The sequence below is a fragment of the Nelumbo lutea genome, chromosome 6, assembly GCF_056320005.1.
Source record: "Nelumbo lutea isolate HS-2025 chromosome 6, American lotus-T2T, whole genome shotgun sequence".
NCBI classification, from domain to species: domain Eukaryota; kingdom Viridiplantae; phylum Streptophyta; class Magnoliopsida; order Proteales; family Nelumbonaceae; genus Nelumbo; species Nelumbo lutea.
Genome location: NC_142689.1, coordinates 22,650,999 through 22,662,654, shown reverse-complemented (window position 1 = coordinate 22,662,654; position 11,656 = coordinate 22,650,999).

Below are 11,656 nucleotides of genomic sequence, written 5' to 3'. Positions count from 1 at the left end.
AGTTCTATCAAAAGGTAGTGCTCGATGTCTTCTTACCATTATCAATGACTATTCCAAGAAGTTATGTGTTTATTTTTTGAAGCATAAGAATGATGTATTTGTGACTTTTAAACAGTGGAAAACATTACTTGAAAAGCAAATAAGAAAGCAGGTCAAACGAGAACAGATAATGGCTTAGAGTTTTGTGAAAATGAATTTAATGAGTTATGCAAAAATGAAGGCATCGTACTGTTGTCAAAACACCATAGCATAATAGAGTTGCAAAACATATGAACAGAAATCTACTAGAGAGAGCAAGGTGCATGTTGTCAAATGCTGGTCTCTCAAAGCATTTTTAGGCGGAAGTAGTTAATATGGCTTGTCACCTAGTAAATTGATCTCCATCTACTGCCATTGAGTGTAAGACTCTAGAAGAGATATAGTCTGAAAACTCTCCTGATTATTCAAATTTGAAAATATTTGGTTGTCTAGCATATGCACATGTTAATGAAGGTGAGTTTGAGCCTAGGGCCAATAAGTGCATACTTCTTAATTATGTTAGCAGAGATGTTACTTTTGATGAGTTTACCATGCTTCACCAAAAAAAGAGTCTTCCATTTTTTGTAATGCAGATAAAACACAAGGTTTAGGAAAAATGTGGAGTTAGAAGTTAGAAGTTAGAAGTTCTTTCTCACCTCAGTTTACATCAGTCCAAGTGCCCACTTCTACTGATATAGAAGAACACACACAAGAGGAAGAAGATGATGAGCAATATTCTATTGCTAGAGGCAAAACAATGAGAGAGATTAGACCACTTCAAAGATATGATTATACTGATCTGGTTGCCTATGTATTACTAGTTGTAGGACTTTGGTAAGTGATGCCCAAGAAAATAAACTTTCCCCGATCCCCACATAAATCTGAAAAAAGAACATGGGATTTTGGTCAATAGGAATCAAAATCCCATTGACCAACTTTCCCCCATTTCCCAACTTGGGTAAGGGGGTAAATAACTTTCCCACCTTGGGGGAAATTTGTCAACACTTGAAATGAACAAAATTGCCTCTTATAATAATGAGCTTTTGTGGATAAAATGGTCATTGCCTTATTTACATGGGAAATAAAAGAACATGGGTAAATGCACTTACCTGGGTAATTCTTTTCTAGGAAATAATTACCTGAATAAATGCATTTACCCAAAAAAATAACTTACGGAAATACGAACAGGGCCTAAGTGATTGTTTGGTTATATAAAATTTTATCAATTACTTCCAAAGGAAACCTATTGGAGGAAGGGTGTAAATAGTATCCAGAAGTTGAATTAGATAACTAGAATACAGATCAAATTCGGATATTAAACTTATGCCATTTAATTAATTGAATCAAGTTCAGATATTTCTTGATTCCATCCAATAAACATCTGAACCAATTATAGCATTAATATACACATGAGATTATACCAAAGTCCTCTTTATTTCTCTTTAATAAAATTGTATTACATTACTTTATTTGATAAAAGGATATGATGTTAAAACAATTCAATTAAATGTTCGTAGATCCTCTAGGATAAATAAAGGCTACCACCCCTGGTATTTGTAGGTTACTTTTGTTATATTTTTAGTTCTGGCCCCTTTGCATGTTTAACAAATTCTTATTTCTTAAAAATGATTCACATATTTGTATAAAACGGTCAATTCAAATTTAGTTGAACTTTCTAAAGATCCATCGGATCATTTTTGAATCATCATTTCCCTAATTGAATTCCAAATAAAAAATGGCCTGGTTCACTTAAAATTCGATCCCACTACAGCCCTCATGCAAGCCTTATTCATCCAAAAACCTATACAAAATAAAACCACAAATGTTTCATAGCATACAACAATCAAGAGAATGGATGAAACCACGCCCTTAAACAAAATGGATCTTTAGCATATAAAAAACCTTTGGTTAGGGTTCCATCATTCTTTTCTTTGAAGTCACCCGAGTCCTGGGATGCAGTATGAATAAGTCATCTTAAAAAGAATCACTACCTAAGAATTAATATTGATACTGCATTCAGATTATTTTACAATTTTCAAAATTTTGTGAGAATATCACATCCCTAAAATCTTATAAAATAAAAAGGCAAAACAAGTAAAATTGGAGTTTGGTCATATCATTATGCACTGACTCCCAACTTTGAGTACATGACATATAAGTATTTTTTATCATGTCACTGCCCTTACTACTAGAGGACGGGCTCCTGCAATGGTAGGTGGCTTATCAAAGGAAAAGTATTATATAGGAAAAAATTGTGAAAGGTAAATTTGTTAATTAAAATTTTATTGGAAAAAATATTTATTTAAAATAAATAAAAAGCTATGGACAATAATATATTTAATTTAATAAAATAAAATAATAAATAAATAATCATGGCCATCGGGCAATAGAGTGAAAGAGGGAGATATGACTTTTGTCACTGTATTTTTGTTTTATATAGTGGAATAATTGTAAATAGTTAAATAATAATTAATTTAATTTAATAAATAAATAAGTTTATAAAATAAATGAGATAAATAGACAATCAAGTGAGAGAGTAAATATATATATATATATAAATATTATACACGATTCTATGTCTTTGCTACCAATAATAATTTGTTAGATTATTAAATTATTAACTAATTAAATAATTTAGTAAAATAACTAAATAAATAAAACTTTATGTATTATCAATACAAGATTGGTAAAGGCTATCTCAAATTATTTAACTAATTAATTTAGCGTTGTTAATGGGTCGGGCTGAACTACTAGGCTACCAAGCCCACGAACAAGCTTAGCCCCGTTCATGGCCCGGCCTAGCCTAAGACTTGGCCCTCGGACCAACCTGACTCATGGCTTAGCCTTATTCGTGGCCCAACCTAGCCTAAGACTTGCTGCGGACCAGCCTAGCCTATGGCATGACATGGGCTCATGTGTGCTTGGACCGTATATTATATACAATAATTATATAATATATTAATATATAAAATTTTATTTTCAAATTTATTATATTATTTCATTTTATTAGTGCATATATAAACAATTGTACACATCAAAATTCATATAAAATAAAATTTTAAGATTTTTTTAAATTTTTTATCTATTTTATTAATTTATGTTAACTTTTCATTACTTTTTTTCAAAATTTTTAGAAAACATGGATTACCCCGATTTGTGGCCCAACCTGGCCTAAGACTTGGCCCATAGACCAGCTCGATTCGCGACACGACACAAACCTACATGGGCTCAAGTTGAGGGTTGTGCCAAATCGACCCCCTAAAGTGTCCTATGGGGAGCAAAACACAACCTTCACGGCATAGCCCAACACAACCTGATTGTAAATAAAATGAGAGATAAAGACAATTTTTAACAAATATGAAAATGGTAGAAGCTTAGTTGCATCATACTAAATAGTTAGTAACGACACCATTGTAAATAATTACATGTTTAATATCAAATATGAAAGAGGAAAAAGAGAAAGGACAAATTATGATTGTTTTTTTTTTTTATTCAATGACATTAATTTATTAGATTTGTAATGGTAATGGTTAGAAGCATGAAAAAAGAAAAGATTACAAGATTTAAAGCATACCATTTGACAAACAAAAAAAACTATCACAATCACTCATGTGGAATTTGAGGCTTCATTTTCAAATTCAACTATATTGCACAAGTGGGGGAGCCCATCCCCTAACCCTGGTTCAGCTGGGATTCAAAATCAGTCTCCACTACAGTCAGCTGGAGACCATACTAACCAGCCAGTTTACACATTGCTGTTGTGCATTTTCTAGATTTCTAGATTTCCCATATATATCAAATGACATGCCAGAAATTGAAAAAAGGAATAAGTCAGCTTAATTAGGGGGTGTGATTTTGTTTTCTAAAACAGAAATTACTGTGACATCAATAAAAATTGTATTATTTTTGCTGAAACTGAAGTTATTTTTGTTTTAGAAAACAAAACATACATCTGTGAACACCCCTATACATATCTATTTCTTTAATACTTTTTTAAAACATTAATATATGATTGTAGAAGGTTTTAAGTAAATTTCAAGCCATGCAACTTCAATATAAATATATATTTAAACTTTTTTCTATCAATTTGCATGGGCTTATATTGGATTATATTAGTCTATATGAATTCCTATATATATCTATATCAGCCTAACAAATAATGATATAAGGGAAACAGTGGAACGGACCAAATACATGAGGATTTAATAGGTATCCCATGATCTTCAGCCTAAAAATGAATATGCATCATCCATGGCAAATATGTATCAATAATTTAAATTTGCATAAAAATTTTCTTAAGGCTGCGTTTGAAAACTATGCAAAGAAGTGTGAATGCAAATATGTAGAGTGTAAAATGGTTCTTATAAATTGCAAAGTTGGATTAGTTTTGCATTGACAAAATTACATTCTTACCAAATAGACTTTTACCTGTAATGGATGCAAACATAAATTTCAATAAAATATATGTTTTTTTTTTTTTTTTTATCGAGAGCCACTTGAATGCAAATTTACTTCTTTTTTATTGATGTACTTTTACATCTTATTATCAATGTAAATATGCATTGGTCTGTCATTTGTCAATGCATAAATGTAATGTTGCCAAACACAGGCAAAAGTGAACCAGAGTGCAAATTTACCCTGAATCGGGATTTACACTCCATTTGCATCGATTTTAGATGCAGCCTAAGTTTCAGTCGGAAAGTGTATAATACAAATATGTGCAGTACAAATACATACAAAATACAAGGTTTTACACACATTTGAAAACCGGACCGGACCAGACCAGATGGTCGAACCAATTGGCCCAAGAATAGATTGTGTTTCTGGATCCTGTTTTGGACTGAGCTGCTTTTTTGAAGAAAAAAGGTTGAATTGGTCAGAAAACCACTGGCCCAGATGGTCAAACCACTAAACCGCTTGACTTGGGCAGTGGTTTGTAGTTTAATAAAAATTTATTTAATTTTCTTACAAACGATCTCATGTCTGAGACTTGAGAGAGAGAGAGAGAGAAGCCAGATCTGAAGACAGATCTGACATCAGGGAAAGAGAGCCAATGCCATTTTAGTTGCCGTTACTATCATCATCGCCGGCGAATGTTGCTGCCGCCATCATCATCACTAGTGAACATCGCCGCCACCTCCTCTTCCTTCTTCTTCTTCATTCTTTCCCTATTCCTTCCTTACTTTCTTTCCTTTTTCTTCTTTCCTTTTTTCCTTTTCTTTCCTTTCTTTCTTGTTTTCTCAACCGATAGCCTCTTATCTCTTTTTTTTTTCTCAAAAAAGAAGAGATATGTATATATGTCTATCCTAATATTCCAATCTAAGGGTCGAACCCCTCAAAATGTTTGACCCAGACAGTTGAACCGTTGAACCAGAAACTGGTGATCAAAGCAGCTCTATTTTCAGGTCAGTTTTTTAAATTTTGGTTTTACAGTTTATGTATTTGTATTTGCACTTTTCCCAAATTTGTACATTTCATTTGCATTGGTGTAAATGGATGAGAGTGCAAGTAGATAGACTGTAAATTCTGATTTATTTTTGGCTTCATATTTGACTTTGTCCTATTTGTTAGAAGTAAAATGATGTTTTCCCATTTTAGATGAAAGATAATAGAGATCGGTTATCTGTTTGGAAGTGAGGAAGGAAGCAAAAAGATGTGGTTCAATTGAGGTAGGAAAAAGCTGGAAACAAACAGAGCCTGAAAAATCTATTAAATGTTAGAATCCAAACGAACACTTGATCCATTTAGAAAAAGTCCATGCAATAATACTTTTGTTGAGTCCCACCATCTCTATAGCTCCAACCTACTAATTAGCTAGCCATCATTTCAATTATTATGGTAGTTGTATATGCTTATTCTCCTGTACCAGCTGTTTGTTTATCTTTATCTGTATGACATTGTTAATATTAGAAGGGGAGCATGCATGAAATAATACAAAAGGTTTCATCGGTCATACTGCACCCAAAGGGCAGCGTATCTAAACTAACCAATTTGGTTAAACCACTATAAAAGTGCCTAAGCTTTGTTGTTCAACCATATCTTCAGAGTTCTTGGATCGATGATGAAGAAACAGTTAATCGATGTGGGGATGTCTCAAATTGGGTGGCCCAATTTTAGTGCTGATGCCATGACAGCGGTGGTGGAGTCCCTGAACCAAAGTGGGGATATGGCTTTCCCAATACAAAAGTAGGCGATAATAAGGGGAGCCTAAGGAATAAGGGCAGAGATATTTTCGGATTAGCTAGCTAGTATAGAGCCAGACAAGCTAAGGTGAGAAAAATTCTTCCCTTTTAGAGATTTGAAGTTGGAGGCAATGCGTCTGGTCGGGCCAAATTCGGATCAGAGTTGAAAATGGGAAAAAAAAAGCAAGTGGATTCCATACTTGAACCCAACCTGATTGTTAACCAGATGAGTTATATGCCAAAGAATATATTATATGTAATCTCAAGTTGAATAAGCATATGAAACAGAGCAATTAAAAAAGCTAAAAAGGCCCCACCTTCACTAGGGATATGTCAGTGGGTTGTTCTATTTCATGCTCTTTAATCTTTATTACATGCTTATTCAACTCGGCAAACTTTTATTTATCCTTTTGGGAAATATCTATGATGTTGGAAAGTATGATGCCGGAATAACTTTGACCACTCAAAGCTATCATGTGAATTTGGATGAATAGCAATTGATTGATTATCACTTTTATGATATTGGTTGATGAAGGTTAGAAGGTGGACGGCTCCACCTTTAATAGGGATGTAAGTGGGTTGGGTTGAGTATAGTAAATTCACATTGGCCTGACCCTATTAAGTTAGAGAGTCAGGTTAGCCTAACATAGGTCTTGGGTTGTGACAAACCTGACCTATTGATATTATAGTATCAATGCATTTATAAATACCAGTAAGTATGTATTTGTTTTGTACGTGACAATTCTAAATGATGATAATGAAAGTAATAATATATCTAAAATGTTCTATAATAGCAAATTCAATCGATTCTCATAAACATAGATTTGAATACGAATCCAATGAGGAAGTCAGATATTTGGATATGATCCATTCCCATTTAATTTAAAAAATAATAAAATATTAAAAAATAACAATTTAAATAAAGAAAAACAAAAAATACAAGTATCTTTTCAATTATTTTCATCATATATATAAATTTTTATAAAACAATAAATAATATAAAAAATTTATAAAAATTCAATATAATATATAAATATATTTATATAAATAAATAAATAACACGCACACACACATGCTGAGAGGTGCAGACTCACTGAGTCATTTAAAACTATATAAAACTAGCAATTAAATATTGCCAAAATTCTAAAGATCAGATAAGAAAAAATTGGATTTCATTCTGTTATAAGCTTTCGTGACGTCCGATTTAAGAATTGTATTGCATCCGCATACAAGTTTTCATTATGTCCAGTTTAAGAATTTTATTATATCCTCATAACTATTTGAATTTCACTAGCAATCTTCTGAACTAAATTACAATTTTCATTTGCGTTTCTGCATCCAACAAAGGCACTCAACTCGAGACCAGATCTGTTCCTCACACCCACCTCACATCATATTGCAGTTGTACATCAGGAACATCTTTCGAATTGGGATCTGCTCTTCACACAGTGTGCCTCACAACGACCTCACAGAAACATTCAACCGTGCATTGGGAACATCTCCCGTAAATAATTACACAGTACGGGAGTTGTTCCCAATGCATGGTGGGATGTGCCTATTAGGCGTCATGTGTGAGGGGCAGATCTGGTCTCACACCTTCCATACTTATTTGTTGTCATTCATGGGAAGATGTTTTCAATGCACAGTTGGATGTGCTGTGAGGTTAGCATAGGGAGCACTCTATAAGTAGTAGATCCAGAGTCACCTTACTCCTAAGATATGATTTTAGAAAGCAAAACCACAAACATATCAGATAGAATTTTAGCAAAAATTTTGGCTCATTTTGGTCAGAATACAAATACAAATATGTAGAGTGCAATACCTTATATTTTGTATGTATTTGTACTCTTTCCAAAATGAGCCTTTATAACCAAAGCTACGTAGACTGATAGAGTCTGAAGTCCACAAAAGCTCTAACATCTTTCTTAGGGATCACAACAACAAAAGCAGAGGCATAGTATCTCGGTAAAGTTTTAGTGTGGGAGATCTCTTTTATGGCATTACATACATCCTTAGACCTTAGTTGAGTATATGTATACCAAGGTTCAAAGTATCGATACACCCCGATACCATGGAAGGAGTGTATCGATACTTTTTACTGCACACTTTCTACTTCTTAATTTTTTTTTTTTCAAAAGTAGGGCTAAGGGGTAGATTAAGCATTGATTAAAATATAAATCAAAGGATTTGAGGATTATCCTTAAAAAAGGTGTATCGGAACCCTACCAATACGATCCGATATGCAACATATTAGACATATCGTGTCAATACCTTGACATTCAAGTTGAGAGAACTTGCACCAAAGCCAACCCATTAACATCCCTAATCATTACTGAAAAAAAATAGGGGTCCATTTGGTTCATAAATAGAATCAGAATTGAAATCCTTCAGAATCGGAATCATAATGGTCCATTCCCATAATCTGCTTGGCTCAGATCACAGGAATAGAAATGGGAATTAGAATCAACAGGAATGAAATTTTATTTTCATGGGAGAGTATTCCTTCAAATTGGGGAATGTCATTCTAGCAAAAATGAAAATGAAATTCTAATTCTACCCAACCAAACAATTAGAATCAGAATAATCCATTCCAATTCCGATTCCAAACCCTTATTCCCGCAACGCAAACGTGGCCTAAGATGTTCTGTCCGTGTACGTTATGTAGGGTTTTGTACTTTGTAGACTGGTTTTACATAAGTTCGTTAATCAGGGTTCTTTAAGACAGAAATACTCTAATGATACATGACAAAATATTAACTTAATGTTAATATTGTTTTTTCTGTAATATAAGAAAGCATTTAAAAGGATGGAAATAGTAGTTGAAGTACATCCTAAAAAACTTTTCAGTTATTTTACCGGGAAGCATTGCACCGGCACAAAAAATATGGAAGTGTAATTTCATTATATAGCTTTTCAGATATTTTTTTGAGTCTTAATGATATTTATGGTTGCCTTCCCTCCATTGGAAGTATAATTGAGGATTTTATTTTTCTTTCAAATTTTACTTTGCTTTCTAATGAATTAAAATTTACACTCTTTTCATTTGTAATTTCATGCATTTTGTACTAGTTCAAAGAAAATTTCATCACAAATAAATAGAACTTAAAGGAAAAACCCAAATATATTTAAGAATGGAAACGGGGCGGATTTGAGCAGGGATCATATTCCTGTCCTTAATCTTGATTTTTAAATAAATTCCATCTCCGATCCTAATCCCCGTCAGGATAAAAATTATTTTCATCTCGATCCTCGATGGAGACAGGTTCCCCACGAGCACCCAAATATTCAAAAATTTTTAATTAACAGTATTTAAAAAAATACATAAAATAAAGGAAAACATCAAAATATAAATAATATTTTAAATATACTTTGATTATATAATACAAATAATATCATATGTATTTAACATGAATAATATTTAATAATATAATCAGGGCCAGAACGGGGCAAGGACTTCGCTCCCCATCCCCGGTTGGGGATCCCTATTAATCCCCATACCCGCCCCACCAAGGCAATCTCCATCCCTAACCCCATTGGGTCGGGGAGGCTGGGTACCTAGCCAAGATAGGGAAAATTGCCATTCCTAAACACATTCCACTAGTAAGAGTAACTTTTATTCCTTTTGAGTTTTCAAATTAGTATTGTTTTTATTTTTATTTTTTAGATGAAAATTAGTACTATTAAAGATTATTGCCAAAAACTTAGTAACATTAAGGTTGTGTTTGGTACCATTGTTGTTTCTACCTGAAATGTTTTTAGTTGATCAATGTAAATTGTGCATAATGTTTCCAATAAATTTTTCACCTAACCAGATTTCTAAGTCAGTTTTCACCCTAAACAGTTTAATTGCCAAAAAAAATGTCAACTCAGTCAACAACCTAATGATTTGGTTGTTTGAACCAATAAACCATTTGATCCAGTCGATGGTTCATTGGGTAGACATTAATTCTCCTTTTTGTGTATTTTTTATCCATTTCTATCATTAATTACAATTAGGGCTGCTTGGGTTGGCCCCGAGTCAATAGTTTACACTATGTCAAGCTTGGGCCTATGAAAATTTAACAAATTCCTAACCCTAACCCGAAAAAGTTGCACCCTTAATTACAATGATTATCATTTATTACATTTATAATGATATTATAAGTTGAGTTAGGCCTTGTTTGGAATTTATGTGAAGTTCGTTTTGTGGAAAGCTCCATATAAAGTTTTTCAACTTTTTTTTATCATGTCTTCGTACAAAAAAACGCACAAAAAGCTACGCCTTAACCAAACGGTCTTCACGCTACTAAAATCTCAATGCAAAAACTCACATCATCTTTTAGCTATATCTAATTAAAAAATCTTTCAAGAAAAGACTACCCAAACGATACCTCATTCAACACCCAAACAATTGCACCACTGACCCACTACCTAGGCAAAAAAATGATTCTATTTCAAGATCTGGTTTTTAAAGCACTGATTTCTATTATGGTTCTGTTTTGGGAATTAACTTTTTCCTATAACTATCCCACAATTAAAAGAGATTTATCTTTAAGGGTGGTGATCCAGTCACATTTAACTTCTTATAAACCATGAAAAACCCCAATCATGGAACTTATTTTAACAGACAAAAATACCTCTGTGAATTTTCTCTTTTGTCGTTATAATAAGGGGCATTTACTGTCTTTTCACATTGAATACAACCTCTCTCATAAAAAGTGGTATGTACCAAAATCAGCCACCCTTCTGAAAATTTGCCTCTCTATTTGTGGCTGTCTTCCATCCATGTATGGAAGATAGGGCTGTAAGGCTTATCCCGCTGGGCTAATCCCCAGTTAAGCACAAAATCTAGAGCGGGCCCACATATTCATTAGATTAATAATAATTAATGGCATCGTAGTACATGGAGCATCTTATGTATGCCCATAAAAAGAATATAAACAACTCGACCGTTACATTTGTCAGCATGTCTTTTTTCGTAATTTTGCATCGACATCATTAAACGCAGACGCCGTTCTTTAGTTCCGTTACTAACGGCGTTTCATAACGGACTAGGGTTCGTTGGGAATCAGCCTGGGGTGGGAGTGGGACCCGGGGGGACCCACCACTACCCATACGAGGAATCTGTTCAATTGGGCTGTTCTCTTTCCTATTCATTTTCGTACGGAAGCCAACGGTTTGATTAAAGGCATCTGTAATTCGTTATTTCTCAAGTAAAGATTAGTTACGGTGCAATTAACGCGATGGTCCACCCACCGTCCGCTAGACGCTAGTTAGTCCACCACCACGATCATCGATCGCCATCGACGGCAGATGGCTGCCCTCCATATTTTCGACAGACGTCCAGATCAAAGGAGAGTCGTGAGGATGGATAGAATTCAGATGTACTCTTCCGCTATTTGGGTTGCAATCAGGGGCGAGTACGGTTGGAATGGGCTCAAGTGGGGCCCAAATCACTCACGAAAGTGAAGTGAGGC